This window comes from Sebastes fasciatus, chromosome 13 (genome assembly GCF_043250625.1).
Source record: "Sebastes fasciatus isolate fSebFas1 chromosome 13, fSebFas1.pri, whole genome shotgun sequence".
Classification (NCBI taxonomy): domain Eukaryota; kingdom Metazoa; phylum Chordata; class Actinopteri; order Perciformes; family Sebastidae; genus Sebastes; species Sebastes fasciatus.
The window spans coordinates 21,104,761-21,117,487 of record NC_133807.1 but is presented as its reverse complement, the minus strand read 5'-3'; the positions used below and the strand labels follow the sequence as shown (position 1 = coordinate 21,117,487).

Genomic DNA, 12,727 nt, shown 5'->3' with positions numbered 1-12,727 from the left:
GGAACGTAGATCTGAAGTTGAACCCCAGAATAAGATGGAAGTTTAATATCCTGAATCAGCAGCAGGACCATATAGAATGACAGCAGACCAGCAGGCTAAACAACAGTTCTCTCTCTGACCTTGTCCAGGTACTCTGTTCATGACAGTATGTTCACAAACAGAGAAGAACAGGTTACAGGATGATGATGATGATGATGATGATGATGATGATGCCAGCTGTGCCTGAACTCAGACTCACATACACACACACACACAAACAGGGGGGGTGGGGGCGGGGTGAGTCTGAGGCAGAGGGGGATTTGTGGCAATGGGTGGCACATTGACCACAAAATAAAAAAGGCTTTGAGATTAAGAAGTGGGTTTATGGGACGGCAGTGTGTCAGTGATGATGCGAGATTGAATGCCTGGGGCAGCGTGGGATTTACCGTGTTTTCAATCAAATCAGATTGTCAGTTTGTAAGCTCCCCGCCGCTGGCTTTCCCCCCTGAAATAACCATAAGAGTATGGAATTATATCTGCTTAGAGAAGACAATGGCAAACAGAAGAAAATCACTGTGGAGAGTAAAGTAGGACATCAAATCAGCAGGGGAAACTGGCTGCAGATGCAAAGGTAGTATATTTAACTGACAAGAGATGGGTACAGAAATGATTTGATGAAGTTTTCAATTTGGTCTACTGCAATTTTCAAATCCCATGATGAGGAGGAAATCGCAATATTTGTTGAAATGTGTGTCAAAATACCATTTTAAATTAAATATTGTGGTGCTGCAGAGATGTCCTGGCCTACACATCATATTCTACAGACGTCAGAAAACATCTTTGTTTGGTACAGATCCCTGCAAAAATCACACCATCATCATTTTGAGATGTTTTTCAATGAAAATGAGAATAATGATTCAATTATTATTAATGATAAAATATAAGATCATTCCCTCTAATATCGCAAATCATATCGCAATTGCAATATCAGTCAAAATAATGGCAATTCGATATTTTTCAAAATCGTGCAGCCCTAGTTTTTGATATATACGAGAGGATTTCTTATTGATAGTGTGCAGTGATCCATATTATTTCACAGATACACAGTACTTACTCAAACAAGGTACAATGGCATATATAAGTGTGTAATTATCCCATGCTACTGCCATGTTTTATATAGTTTATCATACGTAAAACAACAAGCAAATAGCATTATTGTGTTTCTTCAGTGAGTTAGAAAACATTAGTGAACGAGTTTAAAACCAGATGTTGTCCTCTGATAAGTGCTGCTCTGTTGTCTTCAGATAACATGTGCAGTACACACAAACACACCCCTCTCCCTCCCTGCACGTAGCTTATAGATGTGAGGGGTTGTGGTTAGGCTGGATTACCATCTGTTTCCCCATTGACCTTTTATATTTGACCTTATAGTAACCATGGAGACCTAATAAGGTCTGGTTGGGGTTACACCACACATCTGTGGAAAAAACAACACAAAGGCTCAAGTGATAAACTGATTAACAACCAAAGCAGCCAGAGGCAGAATTCCCAGTAAATATAATTCAGGCTTTCTAATGCTCAATCTCACAAAGTCGTGGTCATTTTTGGCATCATGTTTGCTGCAAAATCGACAAAAACAGTCCGCTTATTTTCATTTTTCAAGTTTCAAGGTTCTTTATTTGGTCTCAGCTTCAACAATGCTCATAAAATATGTATATATACAAGGGGAAATCACACAAGTAAAAGCAAAAACAAAATGATAATTTAATGCATAAAATAGTGCAGTTAAAATATAGGGCTTAAATTTAAACATAAGTAAATATAAAAAAGTGATGTAAATTTGTAATTTTGTTGACGACAGTATTTCAGATGGGAAAACTGAATGTAAAGAGGATGTAGTATGTATATGCATGATGAGAAGTAATAGTACACAGAGGTGTAAACAGGAATGTAGTATGTGATAACGAGAAGTACTAAAAGTATATATATACAGAGATGTAGACAGGAATGTAGTATGTATAGAGAAGTAATAAATAAATATATATATATATATATAAACACACTTACACACACACACACACACACACACACACACACACAGGTGTAACAGTTTGTAAAACAGTATGTAAAGTATATAAAGGTAAGGTGACAATGGTCACTTTATGTGAATTGTTCTGCCAGTGCGGATGAAATAATTCCAACTATTCACAATGAAGGCTGGTAAAGAAATAAATGTCTTTAAAATATCTTATTAATATTATTATTATTATTAATAATAATAATAATAATAATAATAATAATAATAATAACTAGAATGGCACTCAGAGAGCGCAGACCTCCGCCAAGGTGCCCGAGTACGATTGCCCCCCCCTCTCCGTTCAGTTTGCGCCATCATCCACCTGTATTTTGTTTATGTTGAGATCAGCTGTACGTAGCGGAGCATCGTAAAACACTTCATTCAAACTGGACATAAAACAAAATTAAACTCACCTACACCGTCGTCATTATTCTTTCCAACAATCAGAAAGTGTGCTTTGGTCGAACTCAACTGTAATTTCACAGAGTTTAATGTGAAAAAACGCAGAATCTACATTTTACAAATGAGTCAATACAGGATTAAATAGCTTGTTTAGACCGATAAATTCAGTTTTAATTGAAACATACATTCAGTCAATAAGTACTAATTAAGATAAAAATGTGGATCATAAAGAATTAACTTTTTTTTCACATTCATTCCTGTGCATTTGAACTAAATTTGCATCTTTGCAGTTTGCAGCAGCAGTTTCAGAGTCAAACCACAATTGACCACTAGATGTCAGATTAAGCTCACACATGGTTCTCGGTTTCTCACACCTATGTCAGTTTGCTGGTGTCCAACTCTCTCCCACAGTCTATTCATTACTTAACTTTATTCTGCAGGTCTTAAATGATGTTTCATGCTGCCAAAATGCATTGAACCTGTAAACCTCTAAATTATAAATGGATAATGATCTTTGGGTTAATGAAATGAGTCTGAGAGGATAATATGCCGAGCAGTTACCGAAAAACAAAGCTGGAAAATATGTACGTGCACCTAGATCTACTTGTACCCTTTTTTATTTTTATCCCACTTTAAACTAAACAAACACAAATGCACACACTAGAGCTGCAAATATTAATTAATTAATTGATTAGTTGTCAACTATTAAAATAATCGCCAACTCTTTTGATAATTGATTAATCGGTTTGAGTGTTTTTTGAAGGAAAAAAGGTCTAAATTATCTGATTCCAGCTTCTTAAATGTGAATATTTTCTGGTTTCTTTACTCCTCTATGACAGTAAACTGAATATCTTTGAGTTGTGGACAAAACAAGACATTTGAGGACGTCATCTTGGGCTTTGGGAAACACTGATCAACATTTTCTGACAGTTTATTGTCCGAACAAGTAATCGATTAATTGAGAAAATAATCAACAGATTAATCAAAAATTTAAATAATCGTTAGTTGCAGGCCTAACACACGCACACACACTGTTAAAGGTCACGCTCTGTCTTCTTTTAAAAACACACACAACTTGCACAAACAAACTCCCAGGTGGAGACCCGTGACGACCTTGTTTCTCACAGGGATTCTTTTTTTTTTGGAATCAGATTGTTCTTTGGTCTGCCCCCATTAGCATTGTGCGTATTTTCCATAGGGGTGCCACTGTACACTGCATAGGAGATGTGCTGAGGGTACGAGCATGAAAACACATATAAACACGTCCTCACACATAGACACAACCTGCCAAAACCCACAACCACGGGCACGCAAACACACTCCAACTCACGCCCAGATGTTTCCAAGAGATAGTGTTGCTGATCTGTTATCATGGCTGACTGCTACTTGTCATGAAGATGGATGAAGGAAGTTTTGTGTGGGTTGCGCTGGCTTTATTTATGTGTATCTGATGTGTCAAACACAAAACAGTAGTGAGTAACGCAGAAGGTGGCTGGTTTGAAAATGTGTGTCTGTAAACTGAGGTATTTAGCAAGATTCTATTTTAGTCCGACTCTAAGACAAGTGTTTATTATGGCCACCATCTATGATGAACCTGATGTCCCTGCATACTGGCGGGTGAGCTGCAATTAAAACAGTTTGCTCTCAGGTGTCCATACACCGGTGTGACCTCCTGCTGGTTCCCCAGCTGGGGAATCCCAGACTGGGATCTGACCTCTGAAGATCTCCCCCCATTGTTGGCTCAACTGGTGTGTCCAAGACAGCTGTTACAACCTGTTGGAGTGGGCACACCAACACACTCAGTTTAGGACACAGACGGGGGTGATAGGAATGTTACTAGAGCTGCAACAATTAATGCATCGAGTCGACAACTATTCCATCTGATATATCTAGTTTTTGTTTTTTTGAATTTAAGCTTTTTCTACATTCATATTTTCCCGTCTTGTAATCGTATTATTTTAGCATTATTGTTTCTCTTTGTTTTAGCCATTTGTTCTGTTGTAACGCACTTGTCCACTGTTAAAGGTACAGTGTGTAGGATTTGGCGGCATCTAGGGGTGTGGTTGCAGATTGCAACCAACTGAGTACCCCTCCGCTCACTCCACCCCTTTCAAGACAGCGGTAACGTGAGCTGCCGAGTGCAAAACCGTGGTAACGCCGTTCGCCTCGCTTAGAGGCCATCCTCACCATAATAACACTACTTTAGGAGCAACGGAAGTCAGACGGCGGCTGGCGGTACCACAGATTCACAAGCGTGTTGGAGAACTACGGTGGCCTTCAGGTGACTTAAAAACATGAAAGTCTCTCTCTAGAGCCAGTGTTTGGTTTGTCCATTCTGTGCTACTGTAGAAACATGACAGACCAACATGGCGGACTCCACGAAGACAACCCGCTCCCTATGTAGATATGAAGGGCTTATTCTAAGCTAACAAAAACACAATGATTATTAGTTTCAGGTGATTATACACTAATGAAAACATAGTTATGAATGTTATATTCCAGTTCTGCTAATAGATCCCCCGAAATGTTACACACTGTTCCTGTAACGTCAAGAAAATATCAGAGATGTAGCAATAAGAGATCTAGTCTATGTCCTCCATCCAGTTTGAAAGGTTAATCATATGTGTCTGCCTGTAAGCCATCTAAGCTCTCATCAGATTCCACTTAACTGTTCAAACAACCGAGTGATGTCGGTGTGTTGAAGTACAAGTTGTGACACCTATTGCTGTGACTGACCAAATTCAGACTCTTATTAATGAACACACAAACGCTGACATACATTTTCAAAGTTGATTTAACCACATAGGACACACAGAAGATGAACGCACAGCGACAGCTCCACAAAGACGACAGCACTGACACCTGCAATAAGTTTAAATACCAACAACAGCTGCGGCCTATAGTGGAGATGCATGGAGCTGAGACACTTTTGTTTCTCATGTTTGCTGCCAACAGCAGCACACACACACACACACACACACACACACACACACAGAAGTTCACACATACACAGATGCAGCAGAGCCACAGCCAATGACACACACACACACACCACTGGGTTGTGTTTCCCTCACCCGGCAGACAAGCCGCAGTTATTTAGTCTGCCTCCCAGTTTGTTTGCCCACTGTCTTCTCTCTTTTGTTGCTCTGCTTTGGGCTTTGTTTGATGTGAACTGCTGACTGTAGCAAATGACAGTTGCAGCTGGGAGGATGATGAGTGAGGATGAAAAGGGTCATGCAAGGTGGCCAGGTTGGATAAACAGCTAATGTTTGTGTTCAAAAAGCGACAACTGAATGGTTCCCTTCATATTCAGTCACAAGAGGACGCTGGGAAGTCATCCAAACTGACTTGGACAAGAGTTTTCTCACGTTTGCAAGCAGTAATGCAATGGATGTTTCTTAAAGTCAGTCATTTCTTAGAAGTTCTGCTGGCTCTTTTATACAGCGTACTGTGTTATGCACACACACACACACACACACACACTCTGAGATATCTGGCCAGACATGCAAACTGTGTCCTTCCCCTCCCCAGCTCAGTTCCTTGGAGTTGAGCCCCAGTAAAGTACCTTTGGCAGCAAGGCAACAGAACGGCTTGTCCTCTCAATGCTTACAGCCTGCAGGTGGGTTGGGGGTTGGGGCATCTGGAGGCTAGAGATCGGTGCAGCTATAAAGCCTATTTCTTATAACAATTATAGTGTAGCAACTTAAGCCCTGTTTCCACCACAGGGACTTTGAAAATTAAGTTCTGGGGACATTTTACGGGGACTTTCCAAAAATGTACTTTCTGAAAGTACCAGAACTTTTGGGGTGGAGTTTGTAGGGAGGACCGTCGCTGATTGGTGAAACACACACATAGCACCGCTGCTTCAACTGTACCGCTTCATTCATAAAACAAGGACGAGAGGAGAGCATTTGTCTTTGTTTGATAACATTAAAAATAAAGTTAGGCTCTTCTGTCGGCCTCCTGACTCATTTAAAAAAAGAGAAAAAGAGAGAGAGATCATGCGAGCGACCTGAGAGGGCGAGCGGTAGTAGATGGAGGAACGTAGCGCGGCTGTGCTGTTAATAAAAGTAGAAGAGAATAAGTTTGTTTCACAGCGTTAATGTTCTAAAGCAAAAAATAAATAACTCTCAAAAACTCAAAGAGATGATTAACTGTAGAGACGGACGCTCTTGGTTTGATTTTCTTCTGCTGCATTTCATTCATCACATCCAACGTACATCAGTAAATATATGCAGTAGTAAATATCGTCGCAGTGAGACAAAATGTTTTTTTACCAGAGTGTTTTTTTTAGATGAAACAGACGGGCACACTGAACTGCAGGCTGCAGAGTGTGTTTACCGCTGTGACCACCAGCAGCCCTCGTCACATGACATGTTGCTTTTTTATACGTCAGCAGACTAGTTTGCCTAATCTTCGCAGGTCTTTAGACCGCGGTGGAAACACAGACAACAGTGGGAAGGAACCTTTTAGCTTAGTTGAAACTACTAAAAGTCCCGGGAACTTTTGAGGGAAACCTAGCTTTAGTTTGTCTCCTCTGCTTCCTGTGGTCAAAAAGAGAAAGAGAGATCATTAGCTGTGGTGGGAGTGGATATTGTGCCTGATGATGAACCATTGGTGAACAAGCCTATATCCACAGGGCCAAGCCCATGGGGAGTTTGTGGTATACAGTGTGTGAGGATGTGAGTTTGGGGTAGGGGGGAGGGTGCAGAAATAAAATACAGCCCTGCTGCTCCTTGCAGGGTTCACCCTCTGCATCTATGAATGTTGCTGTCGGAGGTCACAGCGCCTAGCAACCGCCTGGATCAGGAAACACGAGACAACACACAGTCAAGACGCACACATACACAGTTTATATAGTAGCATACACTTTCCTAAACACACCCAGATTAAACTAACTTTGTTGACATGCTGTGATGATGTCTCTTCAGTCTGCATGACTGACGTAGTTATCTGAGATCAAACCGCTGAATCATCTAGAAGGCAGAACAATATTTCTATTTTTGTCTATCACGGCCCCAGTTGTTACCTTTTAGTCAATAACAGAGGATTCAAAGGGGAAAAAGCATGTATCAGGCCATTAAATAGGTGTTATCGTTCTCTATAAGCACCATAAATGTGGGTCAGTAGGGTCCTGCTACACCCAGTATTAGGTTTTATCACCTATTCACATGGTAGATCACCAAAAGAAGGCATTTGTGCAGTGCAGTGTGTGGGCTAATGTGAGATATTAACAGTTCAATAAATATAGAGGAATGTTTACATCACCTTTAATGCAAAAATCATTGGAACATTCATTTAAAAAGGCCATGAACTGCAATGCTAGAGTGCATTGTTGTGGCTATCTTTAGTCGTCATTGTTCTTATCTTTACTTAACTTACTTTCTGTCAATAATCACATTTACCGTTCACTCGTTTATTTACTCAACTGAACATTTCACGATAAAATTCACTTCACAATAAAATTCTACGGAATTGTGCAGAAGTCACGCAGGATGATTGACAACACAAATTCAGTGGCCAAATATAGAGGAATGAAATATTCACAATATTCCCCAACATTACATTGATATATATTTTCCTCACTGAACTCCAGCAAATAATACTATCCAAACAATAAACACAAACTTGGTACTGATAAATTGCGCTTATATGCATAATATTCACTTGTAAAACCAGCCTAAAATCCCCTCTCTCCTTGTCCATCCTGTCTTTCTCTACTTTGAACTAAACTATAAAGGTCAAATACCTCGAAGACTCCATCTCTTTTATAGTCTCTCAAGCCAACCTATTAACTATGAATAGCAGCCTTCCATTGTGTGCAGTGTCACATTATGTTTGATGATTTCCTGCTGATATAAATGCCGGATCTTTTTTTGAACTTTTGAACCAAACTAATTGAAGTGTAAAAATATTCAAACAAGATAAGTAATCATTCAGAAGATTAGCTTTCCCATTCATTGCCGCTGGCGCCTTGGTTTTCTTGATTCTTGCTCAGAGACTTCCCGTATACAATAATGTTTTTAAGTGTGGAAGATCACAGGAGTGCGCAATTATGTTTTGGGGTGGGATTCCCTGTAAAGACACCCAGATACATACTCGCAAATTGGACCAAAGGAATTGAAGTTTACTCAGTTGCTCTGCTGCCCAGACTGAGGTAAAGCAGTGGGCACTTTTTCCATATTCAGTAATTATACTGCTTGTACTGCTAAGAGCCACTCTCAAGGCTGATATCTAAACACAGGAAACAAGAGCGAGACCGAGCGCAGACGCACACGGCAAGACTCCCTCGCAAACAGCAGACCGTTTCCAATGATTCTACAAATCCTTTTGACACGTCTATCTTTCAGTATGTTCTCCATGGAGACCACCAATACACAAACTCCGTGGTTAATTTGCAAAGACACACACACTCAGTTCTGCATTCTTAGCTGTGCATGTGCTTCTGTGCAAAAGATATGCACATGTATAAATGCAAGTGCACGCAGACACCACTCATCCGGCACAGGTTCAGATTTTGGCAATGTGTCATCAATTCTGCATTCAGCGCTCTTTCACACAGTCGGCATCCTAAAAATAGCCCAAGGACTTTGGCTCTCTGCCCGGCCTCCCTAACTGTCAATAAGTTATCTTCTCCCTTGCACTAACGCTCAACTTTAAAACCCACAGTACCACAACCATTAACCATCCCAAACACCACAAGTTAATTGTAAATTGTTCTAAGTTGGACTGCCTCAAGGGGAATTTACAGGAATAAGGATGAGCTAACTTGATTGCTCACTACCTTTTAGAAATATTTAACTAGAAATAGGATGTGTTGAGCATGTAGGAGGACCCTATCTGTTTTTTTGATTTCCTGTTTGATTTGAAAATACCAGACAACATGAGGGCATATTTCTGCTGTTTGTTGGCATTGTCAGTTGTTGTGTCTCTGCTAGTTTTAGTCTCAGCTCTCCTGGCTTTTTATCTGCTCTGGTTGACTATCCATTGCTATCAATTCCCTCATCTTTCTCTCTGCCTCACTGACTCCAGTAACTCCTCCTCACTTGGCATTTGATGACGGTTACAGATAAGGCTTCTGGTATTGTGACTCCTCTTATTTTCATTTTTCCCCGTGTTGAGGAATGTCTGCTTTATAAATTCCATGAAGCTATGAAAAACTGAACTATGTAACTACATGAATTTAATGGATAGCATGAATGCTGGTCCTGGCATATCCAAATGCTTGTAGGCGTAAATCTTTTTAAAGAGTCATATCATCATATATATGTTTCTTTGACAGTTGCATGTTGCTGCCAACATACAATCTGAATAAAAACAGTCACTATGTGAAATGGCTACTATGGGGCTTAACATCAACACACATGAATACAATTGGGCTTATTGGATCCACAGGAGTCTCAGCTTTACAGTCATACCCAGTTTATGTAATTCCAAAACTGTTTAGGGACACAATTTTTGAATAGATGAAAATAACACATTTGTACTGCATTCAAAAAGCTGCATGTTTTTTGCCAAAAACTACATGTGATTATCATAAAGTGGGCATGTCTGTAAAGGGGAGACTCGTGTGTATCCATAGAACCCATTTTCATTCACATATCTTGAGGTCAGAGGTCAAGTGACCCCTTTAAAAATGGCCATGACAGTTTTTCCTTGCCAAAATTTAGCATCAATTTGGAGCATTATTTAGCTTCCTCCGTGACACGCAAGTATGACATTGTTGGTACCAATGGATTCCTTAGCTTCACTCTAGCTTTAAAAATGAGCCCGCTCCAACCTCCAAAAGACAGAATAGCACCAGAATAGGGACAGTCTGATTTTTAAGAGGTTAATTAAAAATCCGTACAGCGTTTTGGAGAATCGATACAGAATTGCAAAAAATGATTTTGTGATACTCATGTGTATCGATATTTTCTTACACTCCTATTAAACAAACTATCAGGACTTCTCTTAAAAAAAACACTTGCAAGGATGGTCACGCCTTGTGTTATTTTCCCACACTGTAGTAGAAAAATAGCTAGGTGCTATAATATGCGGTCAATATTGGATCCGTAGGCTAATGGTGCCCAAGACAGATGCCTCAGCTATAGAATATCACTCAGTCGCTTAAAACCTGAGATGCCTTCTTCCAACACAATTATTCATCCATTGCACAAGTTGTGCAGTCAGTTTTGATGTGTTGACAGGCTGAGCCAGCGTGCCAGAGTCTGGAGCGTTAAGGGTTACTGTAATGAAGCCAGGCGAGGAGGGGAAAGGGGGAATGCGAGGGGTTAACTGGGGCGAGAGGGTCAGAAGTTGAAGCTGGGAATGTTTTCTCCTGCCTGGCCTTTCCTTGACACAAGCCTGTGTGCCACACGGTCCCCAGGAACAGATGTGCCCACAGCCGGGGTTGGAAACACCTCCCTGTGGTGTCCCTGATGCTGGTAAACACTGTTCCTGAAGCACAGTGGGACAGGAAGACAGAAGGTACTGGACATGGTATCGATGGGAACTCAGCTGCGTGCTTAACAATCCCACTTCCTCTCTTTTTATTAAGCCTGTAACGACTCTGTGGCAGGGCGTGTGGAAAGCAGATCTTTCCAATTTCCTTATCATTCATTTAATTCAATGAATCTTCCATCATCACTTCATCCCATTTTCCGCATATAAAGCCCGTCTGTCACAAACGATCCACATGCACAGCTGGATATTTCACAGTGGGAACTTCAGGTCAAGTGGTGCAGTAGTTAAAGGGCTCTGCAGCAGCCCTATCCCATTACACGGGCCAACAGCCGTCAAACAGCAGTCCTCTGTTCACTAACCCATAGCCTAAATCTCTGCTGGACCTAAACACACTGGGCTGGTGGTGGAGGGGGTGGTGGCACGGCAGGATGAGGGTTAAGTTCAATGCTGGACACAGCGGGGAGGAAATCCTGTCTGAGTATTGGGTGAGAGGTCACTGGGGGTCAGCTCCTATCCTAAATCCTTAGTTTGGGGTTGTCAGATAAACTCTGACCTTGGACCAGTCTTCTGAAGAGAAACTCGTGTAGATCACCAAAGACAGAGCAGCTGTCTGGAACAGACAGAGCTTCTTATTGATTTCTATATGTGCCTGGAGACCACATTGGCTTTTTCAAATAGAAAACCTCAAAAGCAGAAATATCACAGTATGCCTCAACACATCAAAAGATCTGATCAATCATCACCCAGAGAACACGTGAAAGAAAAACATGCAGCCACCCAAATGTGAACCATGCAGGGAGCTCCATTTCACATCCCTTTCTGTTGACAATCAATCTGGTCAACCAACATGAGAGTGTGGCTGCGATGCGGGCTGCAGTGAAACAGGATCCTGCAGGAAGAAACTCAAAGGGGAAAGAGTGAGAGACACAGAGAGGGAGGATGGAGGGAACAGTGCACTGCTCTGCTCTGTCTCCGATCAACTTGACATGTGCGACTTGTGTCTACTCTGCGTCTCCGTTGGAAACCCCACACGCCAATTTCAACAAGCGGTGTCGTGAGGAGTGGCAGGCAGGATGTGGGTGGGACCAGCCAGAAATAAAAAAGAGAAGATGAAGGAAAAAGTTTTATTAACACCACAGTAGATGTGAGCAAGAGTAATGTCAACTTCGTTATAGGAACAGTGAGTAACATTTCGGGGGATCTATTGGCAGAAATGGAATGTAATATTCATAATCACCTGAAAATAAGAATTGTTGTGTTTTTGTTAGCTTAGAATGAGCCCTTCATATCTACATAGGGAGCGGGTCCTCTCCAAGGAGTCCGTTATGTTGCACCGCCATGTCTCTACAGTAGCCCAGAACGGACAAACCAAACTCTGTTAACTTTTCCTGCTTGGGCCAGAGTCGAAAACTACTTGCTCCCGTTGTCGTCGCCGCCGCTCTCTCTCTCTCTCTTGCTTCACCACTCACTTCCCACGTAAACACACACACTCTACACACTGGCTCTGCTTCAACTGGCTCTAGAGAGGGCCCTTCGCGTTTTCGCGTCGGCCACTGTAGCTCTCCAACACGCTTGGCACACGGGAGAGGCTACAGTTGGTTGCAATCTCCTCACCTCACCGCTAGATCCTACACACTGGACCTTTAAAGAAGAAATATAACCTTATTCCCTTTCCTTATTTCTTGTTGTTGGAGATATCTGAGCAAATTTCACGATCCACCACATCCAGCATCAACATCCTATCATGTTATAAGCCTTCAATAACTACTCTTTTATTCCTGATTCACACTTGTCTCTCCTCTGGCTTGTGTTCACAATGGGAAG

At 41.4% G+C, this 12,727-nt stretch overlaps 1 protein-coding gene across 2 annotated transcripts in view; it reads left to right on the top strand.

Annotated features, from left to right (window-relative positions):
- The window catches only part of plekhh3 (pleckstrin homology, MyTH4 and FERM domain containing H3), a 72,315-nt gene that overhangs the window by 16,551 nt on the left and 43,037 nt on the right, over positions 1–12,727 (top strand). Inside the window, exon 2 of one of the 2 annotated variants that reach the window (XM_074656123.1) lies at positions 2–128. The exons of the other annotated variant lie outside the window; for it this stretch is intronic. The gene's annotated coding sequence lies outside the window, so the exon portion shown is untranslated. The remainder of the gene's footprint in view (position 1; positions 129–12,727) is intronic. 2 annotated transcript variants of the gene reach the window in all.